A 19640-nucleotide genomic window follows, 5' to 3' on the forward strand; every position below is an offset into this window, starting at 1 on the left:
AAAAGGTGAAGTCCATGCTGCTCTAATCCTTTTTTCATATAAAAGATCTTGTAACTGCTGTAACCAGTGAATGCATGTTGACTCCTTCCCACTGCTACTGACAGTATTTTCTCATCTTAAAAAAAAATAATAATCAAGTCTAACCTGTCTTTTCAACAAAGATTTTCTGCTCATTAAAATCTGAAAACTGCTGCATGGATTTCAGCTTGACAGGCAGAAAGTATCTCATTCATCCCAAAGGCAAGTGTAGTCTATGTGGCAAAGCCAACATTACAAAGTTTTTTAAGTCAAATCACAGCTATTCTTTGAAGGACTGTGATTGTGCAATCATCAAGGCATTTTTCATGCTCCAAGAAAAAACTCAAAGCAAACTGATCTGATGCATTTTAACAGGTATTTTTCAGATATGTAGATTGAAAGAACAGCCCTGGAACTTTTATGTGAGTGATCCTTGCATCTTTTGTCCTACTGATTTTGATGAGAGTTTCTGCTCAGGAAAGGGTTTCAGGATTTGAGGTCTCATTGAAGTCATAACACCAAGAAATCACTCTTGTGGGCTCATTAACAGGGGACAAGCATATGAAAATCTACAGGTTTTTGTGGCTAGCCAAGGATTACAGTATAAACCCAACCGTAATACATATTGATGCATTGAAGAAGAAAGTACATTTAAGTTCATGCGAAGCTGTTGATTCCCATGCACAATACGTTTTATATTATAGTGCAAGAGCTCACAAACTGCCATTGAAACAGGACTCGGTGATTCTGAGGAATGCTATAATGTGTGCCTGAAACTACTTTTAGAAACTATCTCTGATTAGTGTTAGTGTAGCTGTCATTGTTAGATGTTCACATGAAATGATATGGTTATTATTGCCGAAGAGCCGGGATGCACACCGCAGCACTCAGGGGGAGGGACGCTTGCACAGGCCCCATGAGGTGGTGACTCTCGGTGAGGGCTGAGCATAAGGCTGGGATGTTTGTGGAGACTTGTACCTTTGCAATATGCATCTCATCGTGGTTTATTTGTGCTGTCCCAGGTCCCTGTAGCACACCCAGTATGTGAATGCCTCTCAGTGATGTATTAAACTCATCAACTACATGTCACATGCATTTTGGATGCAGTCTTGCCGTCAAAGAGGAGAATCCATCCCTCTTTGATGGCCAGTCCAGCATGTTCCCGTGCAGGTGTGTTCTCTCTGCATTCCCTAAAAGTTTTAAACAAGCAAGTAAAGTCAATTCTGTTTTATATAAACTCAGGAAGAACGTGAACATGAAAATCTGTTAATAATAGTCTGGCCACCAGGTATTCTATAAGCAAAGGGTGGGTTTTTTTCTGTCAATGCAGTCAGAGCTGTCGTGGTGGCTGGGTGGCAGTAAGGTGTGTTAGCTGTGGGAAATCTGACCCGGGGAGTTCCCAGGCAGGTGAGTGAAATGAGGCCACGCTGCCTGGGTATCTGTTGGGAGACTGGTCATATACCTCACTTTGCCAAATACTAACCTCCAAAGTACTTGTGTTCTGCTCAGGGTTTAGAAAACAGTTAGAAATATTGGCTGGATTCCTCAGTTGCTTAAAAACTTGGTGTAATTCCTCCACTGTGAGAAGAATCAAAATAGCCATATGCAAAGTATCACCTACCAGCCTCTGCCACGCCTGGGAAGCCAGCATGTGGTGTTCTGTAAATGGATCATGTAAAGAAACTAGAAAAACCTGGCCAGCAGAGGTCAGATATGGATTTGAACAGCTTGAGAGCAAAACTCGTTCAGAGTTCAGAGATACTAATTTGGTTTGATATTGTTTCTCAATATTTGGGGATGGAATGTTTGATGCTAGTGTGCAGAGTGGGTCTGTCCGACCTTGGGCCATTACAGTTTACTGCTGTCTGTGATTATAGTATTTGCTGTGCTTCACTTCCTTAAGTACATTTTTAATGTCAAATCGTGTATTTTGACTCAGTGATGAAAATTAGGCTATGTAGAAGGTCCTAAACAAGTTGTATAAATTTTCCTCCTTTCCTCTGTTCTTCCTTTTTTCTTTTTTTTGTTTTGTTTTTTTTTCTTTTTCTTTTTTCTCCTTTTTTTTCCTGTTTCCTTCCTTTCCACTGATCTTTGTCTTTCTCCTTTGTCTGTCTGTCTTTCCTCCTGTCTTTTCTCACTTCTTTCTCTCCTTCTCTCTTTTGTTCTTTTTTTCTCTCTGTCTTTATGTTTTTCTGCCCTTTTTTCTCAGGCTCATAGGCCTGTTTTGTGAACTTGGGTACACTGGATGACATAGTTACACCCACAGATTCACCCTCCCTAAAACCACTCATAGTTAGACTTGCCGCTGCATGTTTCTCTCCTTTCTGAAGCTGAACAAATTGCACAGAAAGAATTGAAACAACTTAGATTTCCTTTCTAGAACCTTTCGGCTGCCACAATAGCTGAGAATGAGTTATTCATGACTTATGTATTCTGCAGATACAGGCAGCAGCATACATTGCATGGAGGTGGGAAACTAGGGTGAGTTAGTTGCAAGTGATAAATACCCTGTACCTGGTCAGGAGAGGCCAGGCACCAAACCGGGTGACACTTACATGCTGGCCAGGGCTGGGAATCCACCAGCAGCGTGCAGCCACAGCTGCTCAGCCTTTGGCCTTGTGGTGCTTCTCAAAGCTTTGCTTGAAAGTAGCCATTGAGAAAATGAAGGCAATGTCCAAGCCTAACCATCCATTTTCATAGTTGTGTGGCAGGTCCTGGTAAATATTGTAGCTGGAAGCCAAAGTCGTTTACTTCTTGTACCCTAATGACAGAAGTGAAAATCCTTCTGATCCATGGGGTGGCTTCCTTTACATTAACTTCTATCATATCTGCAGTTCTTTGTAGTTATATCTACCAGAAATAGTTTTAAAAATCATATGGCACATTTGTATGGCAGCTATTTCCTTCCTACTTCAGATTCAGCATCTTTCATAAGGCTGTATGTGAACTGTTTTTTTAGAAGGGTACTCAGGCCAGGAAAGAAAGCAGCCCAGGGTGAAGGGCTACCCTTTACAGCTGTTTGTAGTTTTCATCATGAGCATCCTAATGAAAAAGATATTTGTTCAGTTTAAGTTTCCCCTTTAAACCATTTTTGTTTGTGTTATATAATTTCCTGACCTCAAGAATTAGAAGAATTAAGAGGAATTAATCTGGAAGAGTAGATCTCCTGTGAGGTTTTTTTTCCCTGCTGTGAGTCACACTTTCAGAGAGAGAGCACCCAGAGTTTTGTCTCTTCAGGAAGTAAGGCTCAACAGAACTAGGAATATCGTATCTTGATGCTGAAGACCTGTAGCAAGGTCAAGGTGAGAGTGCAAAAAAGGATGACAAGACTTGTTGGCTCCTGGTAGACTGGTAAGCAGCTCCCATTGCAGGGAGCTCAGAGAGGAAAAGGAGGTAATTCCCTCTTCCAAAAATCTTGTTATTCCTCTGGAAAATTTATATTATGTATATATTAGACTGCTGCCCACAGATCTCAATCTACATTGGGACTACTTTGTGTGAGTGAGAGTCCCTCTTCTGGACAGCTTGCAGTCCAGATAGACAGAGGGATGAAGGCTAAGGGAGGAAGCAGAGTCATCAGCAAAGTGATGTGCTCGTCAGCTGGGGCAACCCTGCTCTTCCACACTTCCAGGCTGGTCTTATGTAGGCCATGCCTGAAGAACATGAGAGGTCCAATGGACCTGGCTAGTAATTGACAACTGGTTGCATGTAAAGGTCTGAAAATTGCATTTCTAATAAATGTTTAAATTGCTGGCTTTACTAGTCCAGCATTTTAAACACAAATTGAATGTTTCAATAGGGTTTACAACAGTGCTTTATGCCTCCACTAACAAAGGCTGTATGTGTGAAAAACAGGTAATATAATTTGCAGAAGGAAACATCTCAGTAAATGTCTGATTATACTATTTAAACTGTGCTTGGTGGAGCCCTGGGCTATACTCCACTGCTTGAATTTTTGTAAATCCCTGACATTACAGCTGCTTAAATCCAGCCAGGAGCAACATTCGATCTATCAACCAGAGAGGAAGGCTTCATTGTGCAAAATTAAAGATGCGTGAAGCCTCAAATAGCTTTTCACCTTCAGCTGTTCTGTGTCAGTGTTGGAGAGCCTGCATGAGAGATCCAAAGCCCAGATGGAGGATCATACCTTTTACTTATGTAGTATGTATGATAGGTATCACTAGTACAGCATGTCTGGGTCATGCAGATACAGCAAAAAGCTACCCTGATTGTGATTTTCTTTGTGCTTTGAGGGCTCTGGAGCAAGTCCTGCACCCTGAATAAATCAGTGAAGCCCTGCCAGCCCAGGCTAGTGTCTCAGTTTCAAAAAAATTGATTGCAAAAGTTTCCAGTTCTCTGCTAGATGTGTTATCTGTATAATTGTGCAGATCTCCTTTGTAGTGAACTTCTCAACATAATTCTGGCTCTTTAACACAACTAGAAGAACAGCTTCTTTTCATGGTTAGATAAATACTCTTAAGATACCTTCAAGGTGGGAATATTTTCCTGAAATTTATCACATGGGAATGACTATTCTACCTTAGTTTTGGAGAAAAAAAAATTCATTGCAGAGAAGGTGACCAAATAATGTATCGACAAGAGAGTCAGAAATAGGCATAAACAAAAGTAGTTTTGTCCAGTTCTCTACATAAACTCTTTCACCTTCTCTGCATTTTTAGAGACATTAGGAAAGAAATAAAATTCAGAGAATTTTTTTCAGTACTCCTGTTAAATTGTGCTTTCTCAGTCAAAACACTTGCTTGTTCAGTTTATCAAAATTGAGCTGAAAAGTAAATATTGCTCCTTCCATGAGACTTGCAATTGTAGGCCTTTGCTTTGGTGGTCCTGAAACAAAATAATCAAATATACTTGGACACTGAAGATACCTTAGTGTATTTTCTTCAGAAGAGACACAGTATTTTGGGGATGCAAAGTAATTTCAACTGTCTTCCTAGAATTTCTTGCAGATAGAGAGTAATGATAAACCTCTCCACTTCCTTGCATGGTTTAGGGTTGCTGTGTGCTGTTTGAACAGCTGCACTTGTCCCATCCCTGAAGGTGGCTGCAAGTCACTGGATGAGGAAGCAATTCAAGTATATATCATTCTAAAGTGATGGACAGGATGAGTTATTGGAATTTTTTTCCACTGATAAATCTCTTGTTTCTATTAGTGATACTCAATATGCTGTCATGACTGAAGACTTTCAGCAACTCATAGTAGTGCTTTGTGCATCTGTCGTGTAACAGAAGCGTTTCTTTTCCTGTCCTGGCTCAAATTTCCTAATGTACAAATCTCTCTAAAACTCCCTTTAAGCCCCCCCAAAGGTGCATCTCATGGAGCAAATTCCACTGCTCTGTGGCTTGGGCAGCTTAGTAGTTACAGCTTTCCTGCAGTTTCCTAACTGGAGAATTCCTACAAAATCATTCTGTCAATACGTGCTATCTAGCCCCTTCTTAGAGGGCTTGCATAGAGTAAAACCTGTATATTTATAATTTCTTCCCCATATTTTGTAGCCTTAAAGTTGTAATGTTCAAAGCCATTATTTATTGCCAAATTCCTCAAGCCATCCAAGAAAGCATGATTTCTTACAAGAGAGGGAAGTCGTGTTGCTACGGGACTGAAGAGTGGGTAATTCCTCACAAAGTGAACACACCTTTGTGCTGAATACTCTTGCAGAGGAACCTCTAAAACACACCAGGAGACCTTACTGATTGACAATGAACATCTCTGCGGAGCTGTGTTTGGTTCGATCTGTGACTGGCATGTGACAGTGAATTTAAGTGAGTTTGTTTGGGTCTGTGGTGGTGCCACTGATCTGGTCAACATCTCCATGTTTGGACACCTCCCAGCCTGCTGTGCTGAATCTCAGCTCACTGCTCACTGGCTTTCAGCTTTGCTGTTCCTCACTAGGACTACTCCTGGGACACATCAGGCACAGACCCCAGGTGGAATCAGCTTCACTTACATGTCAATATTTAAAAGTTGGGTTTAGGCTCTCTCTGCCATCTCTGGTGTCAAAGGAGCACACTGAGGGTGTATTTTTCCTGTTCAAAGGGAAATATCAATGTTAGATAAGAAGAAAAATTTCTTGAAACTTCCTATTTCACCTCTAATGTCTTTAGAGGACACCCAGAAAAGCAGCTGGGACTTAGGCGACATATTTTACAGATCTATATTTAAGTGGTAGGAGATCCATAATCTCTGTGGATTGTGGAACAGTGACTCACAAGCCCATTGCTGCTGGCCCTTATGACACAGCTCCCAGGCAGGACACCTTAATTTAAATACAGAGAGCTATCCAGGGAAGGTGGGGAGTTTGTGGAGCCACAGTATGCATTTACAGGAGCACGTGGCAAGTTAGCACTTACACACAGAAATAGCCAGGCTTTGTGTGGGTTCTGTGGCTTTTCATCTCAAAGACTAAAAAAAAAAAAAAAGAGGTTCAGATGGTTTAGGAAACATAAACATCTCCACCAGCTCATCTGCTGGAGGCCAGCAGATACAACAGTCCCAGGTGAGAGCAGTTCTTGTTGTTCCCTCTCTGCTTCTCCTTGATGAGCTCCAAGAGGCAATCACAGCCCCTTCCCTCCCAGTTCTCTCACAGAAGTTCACATCTGAAGAACTAGTTTTCACCAGGCACTGAACACCTTTTCTCTCATTGCCCCTTCTTTTAAAACTGCAGAAGGTCAGCAATCCCTGAGGCTGGTCCCATGCCATCACATTTTCCCTACTCCTGGAAATCTAGCTCAAAACCAAAGATAAAAAGTGGCAAAGCCTCCCCTTGCCTTATATTTATAAAGTGGCATTTGTGATGTAGAGTTTGTAGACTCCAAGATTGGTTCCACCAGCTGAAGGAACAGAAGGACCTGCACAGACTCCGGGGAGGAAGGTGAGCTAGAGGGATAGACATCGCACCACAGTATTTGCTGTCTTCTGGGGGCAATACGCACTACTGAATCCTAGTTTTAATAGAGTCATCTGAAAACCTGCAGAAAAGTCATTTTTCTGTAAAACCCCTTTGGTCAGATATAAATTGCATTTTCTACATGTATAATGAATATTTCTTCAGTTTAAAGAAACTGAGTGTATAGGCTACAGAGGAGGACATGCAGAGTCTTTACCCTAAAAACTTATCTAAGGGTCACAAAAAAAAAGAGAAAAGTTGTAGTTTTAAGAAAAGAATTAAAATAAGATAACAATACAGCTGTGCAGTCTGTTTTACAGTACAGTTTACGTATTTTCAAAGTCCATGTCAACCTAACAAGTCTCCAAAGACTTCAAAGCCATCTGTGGTGTACCCTGCTAAGTACTGGCAGGGTAAATATGGACATTTAGTTCCTGGCACAGTAATTTGGATATTGGATCTTAAATGAATGGAAATTCTTAATCAAAACCCTTAATTCAATCACATCTGCATTTCAAACATTTTTAAAATCTGCATCTGGATTCAGATCTGCAGTATACCACTATACCACCAGAATGGACTTGCTACAACTCCCAGCATAAATGCACATACGTTTTGAAATATATTGTGATTTAAATCAGCAATTAGAAAGTAAAACTAAGGGTATTTCTCAAATTACTAATGTAGATAATTTGATGCATTTTATATGAAGAGATAAATCCTTTTATCCTATTTTGCAATATTTTATTTATTTAGCAAGTAAAAAGCTATTTTGCATCATAAAAGAAAGCTAAAAAGACAAAACTAACCAGAGCTGACCAAAGCTGAAAAACAGGAAAGCCACTGGGGAAAGAGAAAAAAGGAATTCTAGTTATTTTACATAACAGATGGCAGCATAACAGAGAGCAGCTGATGTTAGTAGCCTAAGGGAATTTTCCCGTGTCAGAAGAAAAATAAAATTTAGGATATACAGAACCCCCCACTGAATGAGTTTCGTAATAAAAGTGTTGTATTTACATATACATATATTTATTGCTCCTTTCTTTGGAGCACCTATTTGCTCTCCTTCTCTACAAAATTCAGCCTTTCCCTTCTCCCCACCAGGATTCTCTACATTTTCATCTATATATTCATTTGGGTTCACACTTCCCTGTACTCCCTCCCACCTCCATTTTATTCTGCCACTGCATCCTGTGTCCCACATATGTTACATCCTTCCAACACTTTCCTAAAACCTTTTTCCACATTGGTCTCCTTCCTGGGAATACAGCTTGCCCTGGAAAGCAAATCTCACCAGTCTGCGGATCCCACCAAGCCTGCTAGGGCAGACCTATCAAACAAGAAGTGCTGCGCCTCATCTCTCCGAGCTGCCTCTGCATACACAGGGAGCTTTCAGTGTGATTTGTGTTGCTTGTTCAGACCAGAGATACTTAATGTATGACCTTTGGCATCTGTATATCTTTCCTGGGCAATTAATCCACTTTATGGTTCACTCTCAGTGGCCTGTTTTCCCATGAATGGTGGATGAAGTACTCCCAGCAGTGGCGTCCCACTCCCACTCTGTATGTTCCCAGCTGTCTTGTCCCACTACGCCCCATACACACCCATCACACTAGGCTTAAGGTTTATGACAAGGATAGATGAAACCACTGAGGCAACCAACTTGATTTGCCTCACCAGAAGGTCCTATGGAGCTAAGTACCATAAAAGCTAACAAAGCTATCTGAATCTGAAAATCTTTTTTGAAAAAGGTGTGCAATGTGCAAAGAAAAATGAGTTGCAATGAGGAAGCCCTGAAACGGGACAGCACAGAAGAAAGGAGAACATGAATAATTTCATGCAACAGCATGGACTAGTGCTGCTTGGAGGTTGATGGGCTCAAGTAATTTTGGGGTATATACATATGAATGTCTGTCCCTGTGTGCAAGAGATTTCTGGGCTGCCGTTTGGAGTATAAAGAAGAAGCTGATCCAGTACCACTTGACCTAACACTGAACATACCTCTGTTATAACTGATGTAGCAGAGCAGAAAACCTGACAACTATTTTATAGTGGGACTTTTTTTCTCAGCAGTTGATTTTTTCACTCACTTTTCTCCTCTTTTATTTCACCTGTTCAATCCGTTATTTTGGTTTGGTTATTTTCGGTTCAACTGATATTAATGGAAAACCACTTGGAAACCACATTTTGGTTGGTTTTTAATTGTATTGTTGTGTTTATCCTGGAAACTAGCAATTCCACTAAATTTTACTCAATTAGTAGGTTGTGACCAACAAAGTGATCATATACAGGACTCAGGGATTTTTAATTAGTGTAACCTAAAAGTTCAGTTGTGGGTCAAAGACAGCCAAAATCACGTCAACACACTATACCTAAGTGTACATTTCCAACACCCTTTCTTCTTACCAGCTCCACAAAATCTTCCTCAAGGCATTTTCCATAACAAAGACCAAGAAGATATCCAAGGAAGCCCTGTGAAGACCACTGAGGAGCAGGCAGGCCAGACCCATTCTGTGCAAGATGCTTAGACTGTTTCTGAGCTTGTATTAGCCTGGTACAGGGTGGTGGTCTTCGGGGGTTTTTGCTCAGACTCACCTTTGGGATAGACAAAGAAGGCAATGACAAGGAACTCCTGGGTTATTATGAAACCACGACAATCTATATTACCTCAGTATTCAAAATTGTAGGAAAGTTGGATGAAAATGGTGTTAATTTTCTAGAAAGGAGGAGAAAAAGAAAGTATAGGATGGACAATTTTTAAAGGTCTCACAAAAGAGCTAGTGAATTGATTTGCTTAAAAATGTTGAGGATCAAATTCTGCTCTTAACATACAATATAATCACACTTCCTTGGTACAGTAGTTTATGGTGATGGGAGTTGGTAAGAGACAACATCAGATGTACTTGTGGAAGTCCTTGAGAAGCCATTTTTTTTGTGAAAGAGGAAAAGCAGAGACCAAGTGGAGCCATAGAACATTTAGGAAAAGAGAAGGCACATATGAGAAAGGAAAAGGAAAAGAAAACCAAAGAGTGCATCCGTGGATGACAGACTCTGAGGGTGTATGTGTGTGCACTATTGGTGTGATTGATCCTGGACTCCTCAGCTAAGTAAGCTGGAGGGCTCCTGAGCAGCGCTGATACAGAAGTGAGACATTATCCCTCATCAGAGGATATGCTGTGTTTGCTCCAGGCACTATTTATTTAGCAGGGTACTGGTTTCTAATGGTGCTGCTGCACACCCAGTGCAAAAATCACAGGCTCCTCCAGCACAGATATGATCACCTCTGGTGTGTGATGAATCTGGAGGAAATGGGGCCAGCTCGCTGATGGCTCACCAGCACCCATCATCTCAGGTAACCCTGGGGAGTGTGGGACTAAATATAAGCAAAGGAACTCAAAGCAAGAAATATGGTGAAGACATCCCAATGGCTCTAGATTTTTACCTTTATAAAACCAAAGATTGCTAACTTTATAAAACTGTGTGACAAGCTCAGTAGAGGATTTACATTTTCATATCACCTGAAATATTGGCCAGCCAGCCTGCTGGTTCACCCCTCAGAATACTCACCTACCACATATGCTGATGTGGGCCATGGCCATTCAACTTCTATGCAAGTAAATCAGACCATTTATGTTTAATTAGACATATTAAGCTAGTAAATGCCTAGAACCTTTCAATGCCACAAGATCAACAGCATGGGATAGCCCACATCCATCCTATTAGCCTCTTAACCACTAAAAGAAGGTGTCACAACTGAACTTCCAGATGGGTATGGTCCTTGGCCCATACTGACTCCTGTGTTATGGGCCTGGCCAAAGCCACACCACAGACCATTTGAACAGTTTCATGAAGAGATATTCCCTGGAACTGTCTGTTTACTCATACAGATTTAGCCTCTCTCTCTGTCCAATTATCACATCAGATTCTAACTTCACCCCACATTCCTGCTCACTAAGGGGCATTAGGTAATTCATTTTTCCAGAGTATGTACCACACATGAACCTCTTAAGGCGCAAAGTCAGTAGGTTGTTCTCTGCAAGTCGTATATGTGGATTTACAATCAGTGCATCTCAGCTGACAGAGGATCACATGCAGAATTCAGTGTGATGCTGCATGGATTTCTGACTCCTGGGAAACTGGTCCATAAATCAGTGCAGGACTTAGACCTTTCCATGTGAGCAGTTTTATTTCTGACATTTAGTGCAGCACAATTCAGACATGTACTTTGCTTCAGCTGTTCCAGAAAGTACAGTCAGGAACAAATTGGTGGGTTGATCTTCTGTGAGATGGGAAGGTGAAGCACTTTCTGCATAGTAACGGGACAACTGTTCAGATGTTGCGTATCTAAGGCAGCAAACCACCACTGCAGTAAGAGACATGCTAGCAAACGCAGACGTAACTGTAAGTAAATATGCACTGATGAGCTCTGTGGTCTCCATTCTGCCCTTAAAGCAATCTCCTGCAAAACATGAGAGCTAGAACAAATATGTGAAGCTTAAACGAAGCCAATGGATCTGATTCTACCCCAGATTTTCCATGCTGTTTTAGGCTGTTTCACAGAATCACAGAATCGCTGGAGCTGGAAGGGACCTCTGGAGACCATCTGGTACAACATTTCTGCTCAGAGCAGGGTCAGGATTTCCTCATCTGAGCTGCATGTTCAATGTTTATTTGCTTCAGCAGTTCACTGATGTCCACAAAGATCCTTGAAAGGAAAGTGCTATATAAATGAAATGTATGTGACAACTATCTAGATATTTACCTGTGCAACTTTGGTACCTGCAGGTTGCTGTTATTATTGATTTGTGCTACCACAGTAGAGTTCTAGGTTACAGAGTTAAGCTCACTTCTTTACTCCTGCTGGATCTTCAGTGCTTGTCATCCTATATACCTTTGGGTATCCCAAAATCTCTAAGTAAAGGGGCACCTTCTCCTCTTCCCTACTCCACAGATCCCCTCGCTCATGGGGAAGGATGCCATGAGTCCTAGATGCAGCCTGGGTGAATTAGGTATAGCCTGAATACCCTGCTGGTTTGGGCAAATAAATACACACAGATGACAGACCTTAATGAAAATAAGCTTAGGCAATAGCACAGTGCCTGTCATCTCGCACTGGGGAGCAGCTGAGCAAATGAAAGACCCTTTGCTCAGGTACCTCAGGGATGTGGGGCTCAGGGATGTGGGACTCTAGCACTGTGTTAGGCTGTCTGAGACACTGAATTGCTCAGTAATCTGCAGGAACCAGCCTCTGGAACAGAGATAACTAAAGTCTTTATAAGCTCGGACCCAAGATTTGGTGATGTAGTCTAGTACCTAGAGAGAATGAGGTCCACATTTTCATGCGTGCCATTTCATTTGGCCCCATGCAGGCACAGACAGGTCCTGAAGCTGGGCCATAGGGCAATATTTATACAAGGCACTGTGATGTTTGGGTCACATTTTTATTTAATTTCTAAAAAGATACTGGGAACCTGACCTCTGTGTAGGAATGGACCAGATACTGACCATTTTAACAGCGAACATGTTTGGAAATGACACCCACAGCCAGATCTGCAGAGCTGCACACCCTGGTCTGCCAAAAAAACCCCATAGCGCCGGGCACAGACCTTTACAGAATGCAGCAGTAAGTTGGGATGTACTTTACTTTTTTATTTACGTTTTCTCATGAACTAAAGATTGAAACATACCCTTACACTGAGTGAATCAGGCCAGCTGAGCAAGTTTAGTTTAGCGAACACCATTCGATGTGGTTCCTAAAGAAAATCTCCTCTAAGTATATTGAAGAGCTGCAGAAATAAATGTTGTAAAGGCTTCCATCTGGCCATAGTGGTCCACACGTGTGTATTTGAATGGGATGGGAGAAGAATGAATATTGTTTTCCTGGGTTACTGCAGAAGCTTTAAACAGTTTCAGTTCTCACATTGTATGCTCCAGCTGCCATCACGGCTGTGGTGCAACATCTGTAGCACCATCAATCACAAGGAATCACAAATAATCCCTGAAATGAGGAGCACAGTAAATAAAACCAGCACTAGAAAGCATTCAAAACATAATAATCCTGCCTACTCTACACATATATTAATGAGGCCACTCGGGACAGCAATCTGTGCCACTGTGGAGGAGCTGGTGTCTGTGATACTGCTGGACATACAGGCAAAACAAAAGCAAGAATGCAAGGAGAAGAGCAAACAAGTGACAAAAACCTTCCAACTGGGAAGGTGTTTGAGGGTGAAGGTTTCCAAATCCATTCAGCAGATCGCTGACAGAGCTATCACACGAACTCAGTTGAACCAAGTGGTCTTGATTCCAGTTTTAGTGAAAGGCTTGATGAGAAGTTCGTTGTGAAAGAGCCATGGCTGACTCTGCTAAGCCAATGCAGTGCAGCTGGAGCCTGTTTTCGGGGTAATGAGCTAAGGAATGGCAGGGAAGACAGAAACTATGTCTGATGCTGAAGCAACAACAGCTCTTTCTCTCCTGCCACTGTGTCATCTTCTTCCTGACCTCTCTGTTCCATTTCCCATTGCTCAGCCTTAATGAGTGATGCTGAGTTGTTTCTACTATGTCACAACTGTCACAAGTGTTGTCTTCCACTTTGTTTCTCATTTCTGCTATTACACCCACTATTAACATGCATTGGAATGGCTGCTCAGATAAAACTCTTGCAACTTTCTGTATAGATTGGATACTGTAATCCTTGTTTTATTTAACATATTTAGACATATCTATGTTCCTTAAATATATTTTATCTGCTTCCTGATAAATCACACTACAACATTTTAATCTCCTAATAAAAGATCTGTTCCATCAGATTAAGCAAACAGCACTGAAAGCACTGAAAACTGGAGGGAGTGGATTTATCCTGCATGGAAAGTGGAGATGGTGAGCTAACTGTCCTTCACAATTTCTAATTTTAATGTGAAATCTGAATTCTCATTTCACATGTCACTTCCAGTGCTCCCCATCTGGAGACTGTTCTCAGAAACAGAAGCTGTGCGGGCAGAAAAGCGGAGACGACAGAAACTTCTTGATTTCAAAATTTTATAAATAGCTGAACCCCTCTCCCCGCCCCCCCTACAGATGAGACAAGCAAAAAATAGATATTGCTCTCCCTATGACCATAATTTCTCTGCTCTGATAATGTCATAATAAAGCGTAGTCATCAGCTTCCACTAGTGATTCCAAACCCCCTTGGGAATGGACAATGCCATCTGGTAGATTTTCTGCTGTCACTTGGGGTTATGTACTTGGTCATCTCATATTGGACCTCTCTGTGGCTAGTCACCCAATGCCAAAATCCCCAAAGTTACCGTTTAAGCCTGTATTTCAGCCTACGCTTCAGTCACTTGAGACATCCTGTGAGGTTTAAGCCAGGATGAGTAACTCAGATGTCTCTGCATCCTGCCTCTGCTTTGGCACAGTGTTTCTGAAAACATCCCTCCCCTCAGAAGCCATCGCCCTGGGGCACACAGCCCGAGGGCAGCAGGTCTGACACGCTGGCACTTAACTGGAGCTCCTTGCTGCAAGTGTGGCTGAGTCACGTTCCCCCTCCTCCAAACAGCAGGGCACACTTTTGGAGCAGCAGTGTGTTAAAGCAAAATATGAGAAAGCGTGGTCATCCCTTAAAACCATACAACCTCACACTGTTTGGTTTATTCCCAGCCAGGAGCATAAGCAAAGCAAAGTTACATCTTGAACACCTTGCTTGTATTTGGATGCAAACATATCCATTCATATTGCTACCAGGCAGGTGACCAGTACCTCCTCTTAGCTTCCACCAGAGAAACCTGGATTACTGAAGTCCCTCTTGTCAGACTTCTCCTTTCCTCTCTCCCCTGCTCCTGCTTTCTTGCTCACACTCTGCTATTTCAAGGCCTCATGCGTAGGTTTGCTTTTCAGCAGCTGCACTTCATTATTGGTTTTGTTTTGATAGAACCCAAACTCCTGGCCACAGACAGGGTCTCTGCTGTCACAAACTGCTTCACTGGTTTTTCATTTCCAGGACTTATTGGGTACTGGGCGGGCTTGATGATCTACAGGGTTCCTGAAGGAAACAGTCATGAACCCCAGGACGACACCAGCTTTTTCTGTATTTTGCATAAGCTTCTAAAATCTGTGTCAGATGAAATTATTTACAGTCCTGGGCACCGCTCACTTTTCATTTGGACCCAGTCCTTCCAGTTTGCCTCTGCCATAAGGTTTGGTGGTTTGAGCATAGCTTAAGAGCCAGAGCTTTCTGATCCCAGCTGTGCTACTAACCCCTTGTGTGGCCCTGGGTGAAGCAATGAACCTCTGCCTGTGTCAGCCTCCCCATCAGAGAAAGCACTCTGTGCTTTGTAAGTGCTAAATGTGATTGGGATGATTAGGACCATCTATGGAGCTTGTGCATGAGGTTGTTACTTGAGATACTTTGGGAAAGAGAAAAAGGTGACAAACATGCAGCAAAAAAGCAACGTCTTGGAAAAAAAAGACAGACTAGGGGCAGCTCCCCAGGGCAGCAACCCAGAGCCATTTGAGGGCCTTTCAGCCCCAAAACTTCCTTGCCCACAGGCTCTGGGCACAGACCCAGAGCTTGCACACATACAAATTACTCCTGTGGTTAGAGGCAAAAGGAGTAACTGGAGAGGCTCTGGGGCTGGCCCAGGAGGTGTCCGAGCATACCTGGAATGGGGACGGTGTGCACCCCTTGCCTGTGGCAGAGCAGCAGACTTGGATTTCATGGAGACTGTAATTTTGCCTGCTGCCGCTGCTAGATCCTAATAACCAAACCAAGAAGGGAATTTTTACGCCATCCGAGGCATTCCTGATCCCCCTCCGCATCTAGTGAAAACTTAATAGCGTGAGAAAATGCCTTCCTGTAGCATATTGTAAACCACATGCAGAACAGGAGCAGATGGAGGGGGCCTGTCCTCCACCCGATGGAGGGGCTCCACCAAGATGCTCCCTGCCAAAGGGTGGAAGCAGAAAAAAATAGCACCCTTGCAGGGTGCAATCTTCAGTCGATGAGGGCGAAGCCAGCAGAAATTGCTGAAGCCATAGGGTAATAACTCTTGGTGCTTGGAGGAATGTAAGTAAAGGCGAGGGAGAGCTGCTTTTCTGAAGCCTTTCACCCGTACAGATGGTAGCAGTTAAGATTCCTGCAGGAGCCAGGAGCTGCAAAGTTAACACATCTGGAAGTTTCCTGATGCCTGAAGTCAGGCCGTGGCAAACAATGCTTGCTGGGCTGAGCAGGCTCTGCTTGGGTGCTTTTATTGCACTTGGACTCATTTCAAGCTCTGCTCTATGATTAATTGCACTTTTAAAAATAAAGTTCAAAACACTTCCCAGGAAGTTTGAGGAAGGCAGAGGGCTTCAGTGGCACCAGAAGCTCAGTGCTCAGTGCAGTTTTCATTACGGTGGTCCCAGAAACAGCTTGCATTAGCCACAGCTTCATTTGACATAGGATCTTGCAATCTCATTTCTCCGTGGAGAGGGTGCTGAGCAATGTTGTGTCTCTCCTCCTCCCAGGCCTCTCCAGTGTCTGCCAGACACAGCAGCGTGGTAGCAGGTGCTGGCCAGGCTCTCTCCCCACATCTTATTTGTGCTGTTAAGGTTGGGGCCAGGCCAGGACTGTAACTGTCGTATGCTCATGGAAATTATGATAAGGAAGAGTTTGCACCTTCCCAGTGTGCTCCTGCCCATCTGTCCCAGGGCCAGCCTCAGTCTAACCCACAATTAAAAAAACCCCAAGAGAATCTTTCGGGAAGGCAGAGGGGCAAATTAGAAGAGCACATACTTGGGAGGCAGAGGACATTTCTGAGGGCTGAAGCTACAGTATGAGACGTTCTTGTTGCCATATAAGGATGGTGAAGAGGCCAGAGGTAAAACTGAGAAAAGGCGGACAGTAGGTACTTTTCATCTTCTTACTAGGATAGAAGAAGGCATGATGTCTTTGCTGTAAAAACAAGTATGTATTTGTGGCAGAGAAATGGCCAGCTGCTCAAGGTGCTGTTACTAACGGTGGAGGTGCACAACTTACACTGCCTGAGAGGAACTGGTGTGAATTGAACAGAGATCTGGAAACCAGGGTCATGGTAACTCATTAACACGTAAGGAAAGGGTCTGTGAAGGGCCGTTACACATCTCCTACAATGCCTCTGGCGCATCCGCGTAAGTGTGGACTAAAATTCACCTGTCCACAAAAAAAGTCCCCCCGCAGCCAGTCATGCAAGGTGCACACAAGGCTGTTTAGCACTCTGTTAGCACCCAAGGTTGTGCCACGAGCTGGTGAGGTACCTGTTAGCTCTGTGCAAGTGTCCTCTGAAAGACAGGTTGTTTTTTATAAAAAGGTCAGCAACATAAACAACAGAAGACGTGCTGAACCACTGGAAATTTTCACAGGCAGGCAGCAAGAAAGGGAGCAGGGGGCTGCAGGCACCATGTGCTCGTCTTGGCAGTCACTGCAAACAAGACAGCGCTGCACGCATGAGCTTCCAGGTTGGGTGGCGCTGACACAACACAAACCCCATGGTGCCCTGCCGCCACGAGGCATCGCTGCACACCACGCGCTGAAGTGGAAAAGAGCTTGCAGATGTACGAGAACCAGACAGCAGATTGGTCATCCTGTGGGCTTGTGGTGAGCTCTCTGTATCCCTGGGCTTCTGGCATTTACCTCCTCTATCTGGTATGTCTGAAAAAACACCGGGATTGGTAATCATTAACTCAGGCACGCTGTTGGTTTATTTTCTAACACATCTGGAGTGCTTCTCCCTTTCTCCTCCACCCGCTTCGTTTCCTCTCCTAGACTGACTTTGCATCTTGTCTCATGTTAGTACCTGATTCAGAAAATAATCTAACTACTTGCTTAATTTTAATACACTGCAAGTCATTGTGTTGCAATCACAGCTTGCTGCATGTAAAGCTCATCACATGTGCCAGCACTGGCAGAAGTGTTGCATGCTCTAAAACGCTGGGACAGGGGCAGTGCCTCTCCTGCAGGAGCTGCTTGAGAGTGGTGGCTTCCAAGGTTCTGCCTCCAATGCTTTATTGGCTGTGACAACACCTAGCGAGCGATTCAGCTGGGGGAGCTCTGGGCTGCTGTTTGCAATGCTACTGTATTATTTCAGGGTTTATTTGCACCTCCAGTCTATTTTGTAATCTGAGTTTGGCTCATTGCTTCATCTGCAAGCTCTTTGCTCCATTTTTATAGGGCACCAAGCACCCCGGGGCTGAGCGCAGGGCTGGTGTCCCGGCGGGTACCTGCATGTCAGTGCAGCTGACTGAAATACCATCGAGAGAGCATGCCTCATCCTGGCGATTGAATGGCACAGCGTAGATGGCAGGCTGTGTGGTCACTGCTTGCAAATAATAGTTTCCTCATTACAGAGCAGTTTATTTTTGGCTATTTATCCACCATGCACAGATGCCTTATCGAGGTGAGGTCTGGAGTGTACGGACTCTTGGCTGGACAATGCTCCTTCAAAAATGCTCTCCTGCTGCAAGGGGTCCAGTCAAGGAGACTTACAGTGGGACTGACTGACCCTGTTCAGTGCTGCTGAAGGGCCTGGATCCCATTACCCTTTGAAAATCCCTCGGCTGAGGTTTTGTGTGCTTGTCCAGCAGCAGGGCTGCACCACCGAGGGATGCCCGCCAGCACGTGCCTGCTCTGTGTAGGTACAACACCACGCACAGCTGAGCCTGTGGGTGCTACCACACTGCTGGTAGTTGTGGCAAAAATAACATCAGGGACTGCTCTGAAACCAGGGTGCTCTGCTGTTAGCTTATCTCTCTCTTGTTCATCCCTTTGAATCACAGAATCATAGAACCATTTAGGTTGGAAAAGACCTTTAAGATCATGGAGTCCAACTGTTACCCCAACACTGCCAAGACCACCACTGAACATGTCCCTTAGTGCCACATCTTTTAAATACCTCCAGGGATGGTGACTCAACAACATCCCTGGAGGCATGAGTCTCTTTGGACTGAGGCTATATTGTATGCTGCTTTACATATATATCAAATAATAAATTATCAAGGAAGGGATTTTCCTGAGACAAATCAAGCTTCTTACCAGAGGCATATATCAGCAATCACTGTACACATGTAAAATTGCAAGTGGAGCAAGCCTGCACATGGAAATACCACTCTTCGCAAGCAAGAAATTACCATGCTGTTTTGTTTTTCTGTTTCACTTTCTTCCTAGGAATTTCTTTCTGCTTCCATGCTTTATCTTCTGACCAAATTTCATAGTGCATGGAGCAGAGGAATGTGTGTGGGAAACACTTGGCTGGCTGAGCTCCTGGCTCTACCACACACCCTCCTCTCCTGCCACCCAAGCGTGAAACCTTTCCCACTGCTCACCAAAGTCGCTGTCACACATTTCACCTGTGAGTCACTAATATGCCTGGCTGTTCATGTTGTGGCTTGTAAGCGATTTGTGCTTGTTCAGGTAGCTTTTTTTCTTTTCCCTTTTCCTTGCTCCTTCTGATTCAGCTGATTTAGATAGCCGATGGCCTCTTTGCTTGCTCACACTGCCATTAGTCACAGCCCTGCTGTTAATTCACCATCCTTCCAGGGGTTGGGAAAGGACAAACAGATGGAGGCATGTTCGGTAATCAAGGATGGGCAAGCTGCTCTAGGGGGTAGTCAATCACCATGTGATTTCATGGCACCTCAGAAGGGAGCTCAAGCCCTGCTGGTAGTATCTGCCTAAGTATTTCACACAGGAGGTGCTAAAAAGGG

The 19640-nt window shown here is 43.6% G+C and overlaps 1 long non-coding RNA gene across 2 annotated transcripts in view; it reads left to right on the forward strand.

Annotated features, from left to right (window-relative positions):
• LOC308064856 overlaps positions 1–19640 on the forward strand; it is a 60753-nt gene that overhangs the window by 23479 nt on the left and 17634 nt on the right. Inside the window, exon 3 of one of the 2 annotated variants that reach the window (XR_013928573.1) lies at positions 1041–4779. The exons of the other annotated variant lie outside the window; for it this stretch is intronic. This is a non-coding gene — a long non-coding RNA (uncharacterized lncRNA). Of the gene's footprint in view, positions 1–1040; positions 4780–19640 lie in introns of those variants that run through there. 2 annotated transcript variants of the gene reach the window in all.

The sequence above is a fragment of the Falco punctatus genome (assembly GCF_963210335.1).
Source record: "Falco punctatus genome assembly, chromosome: 5".
Lineage (NCBI taxonomy): Eukaryota > Metazoa > Chordata > Aves > Falconiformes > Falconidae > Falco > Falco punctatus.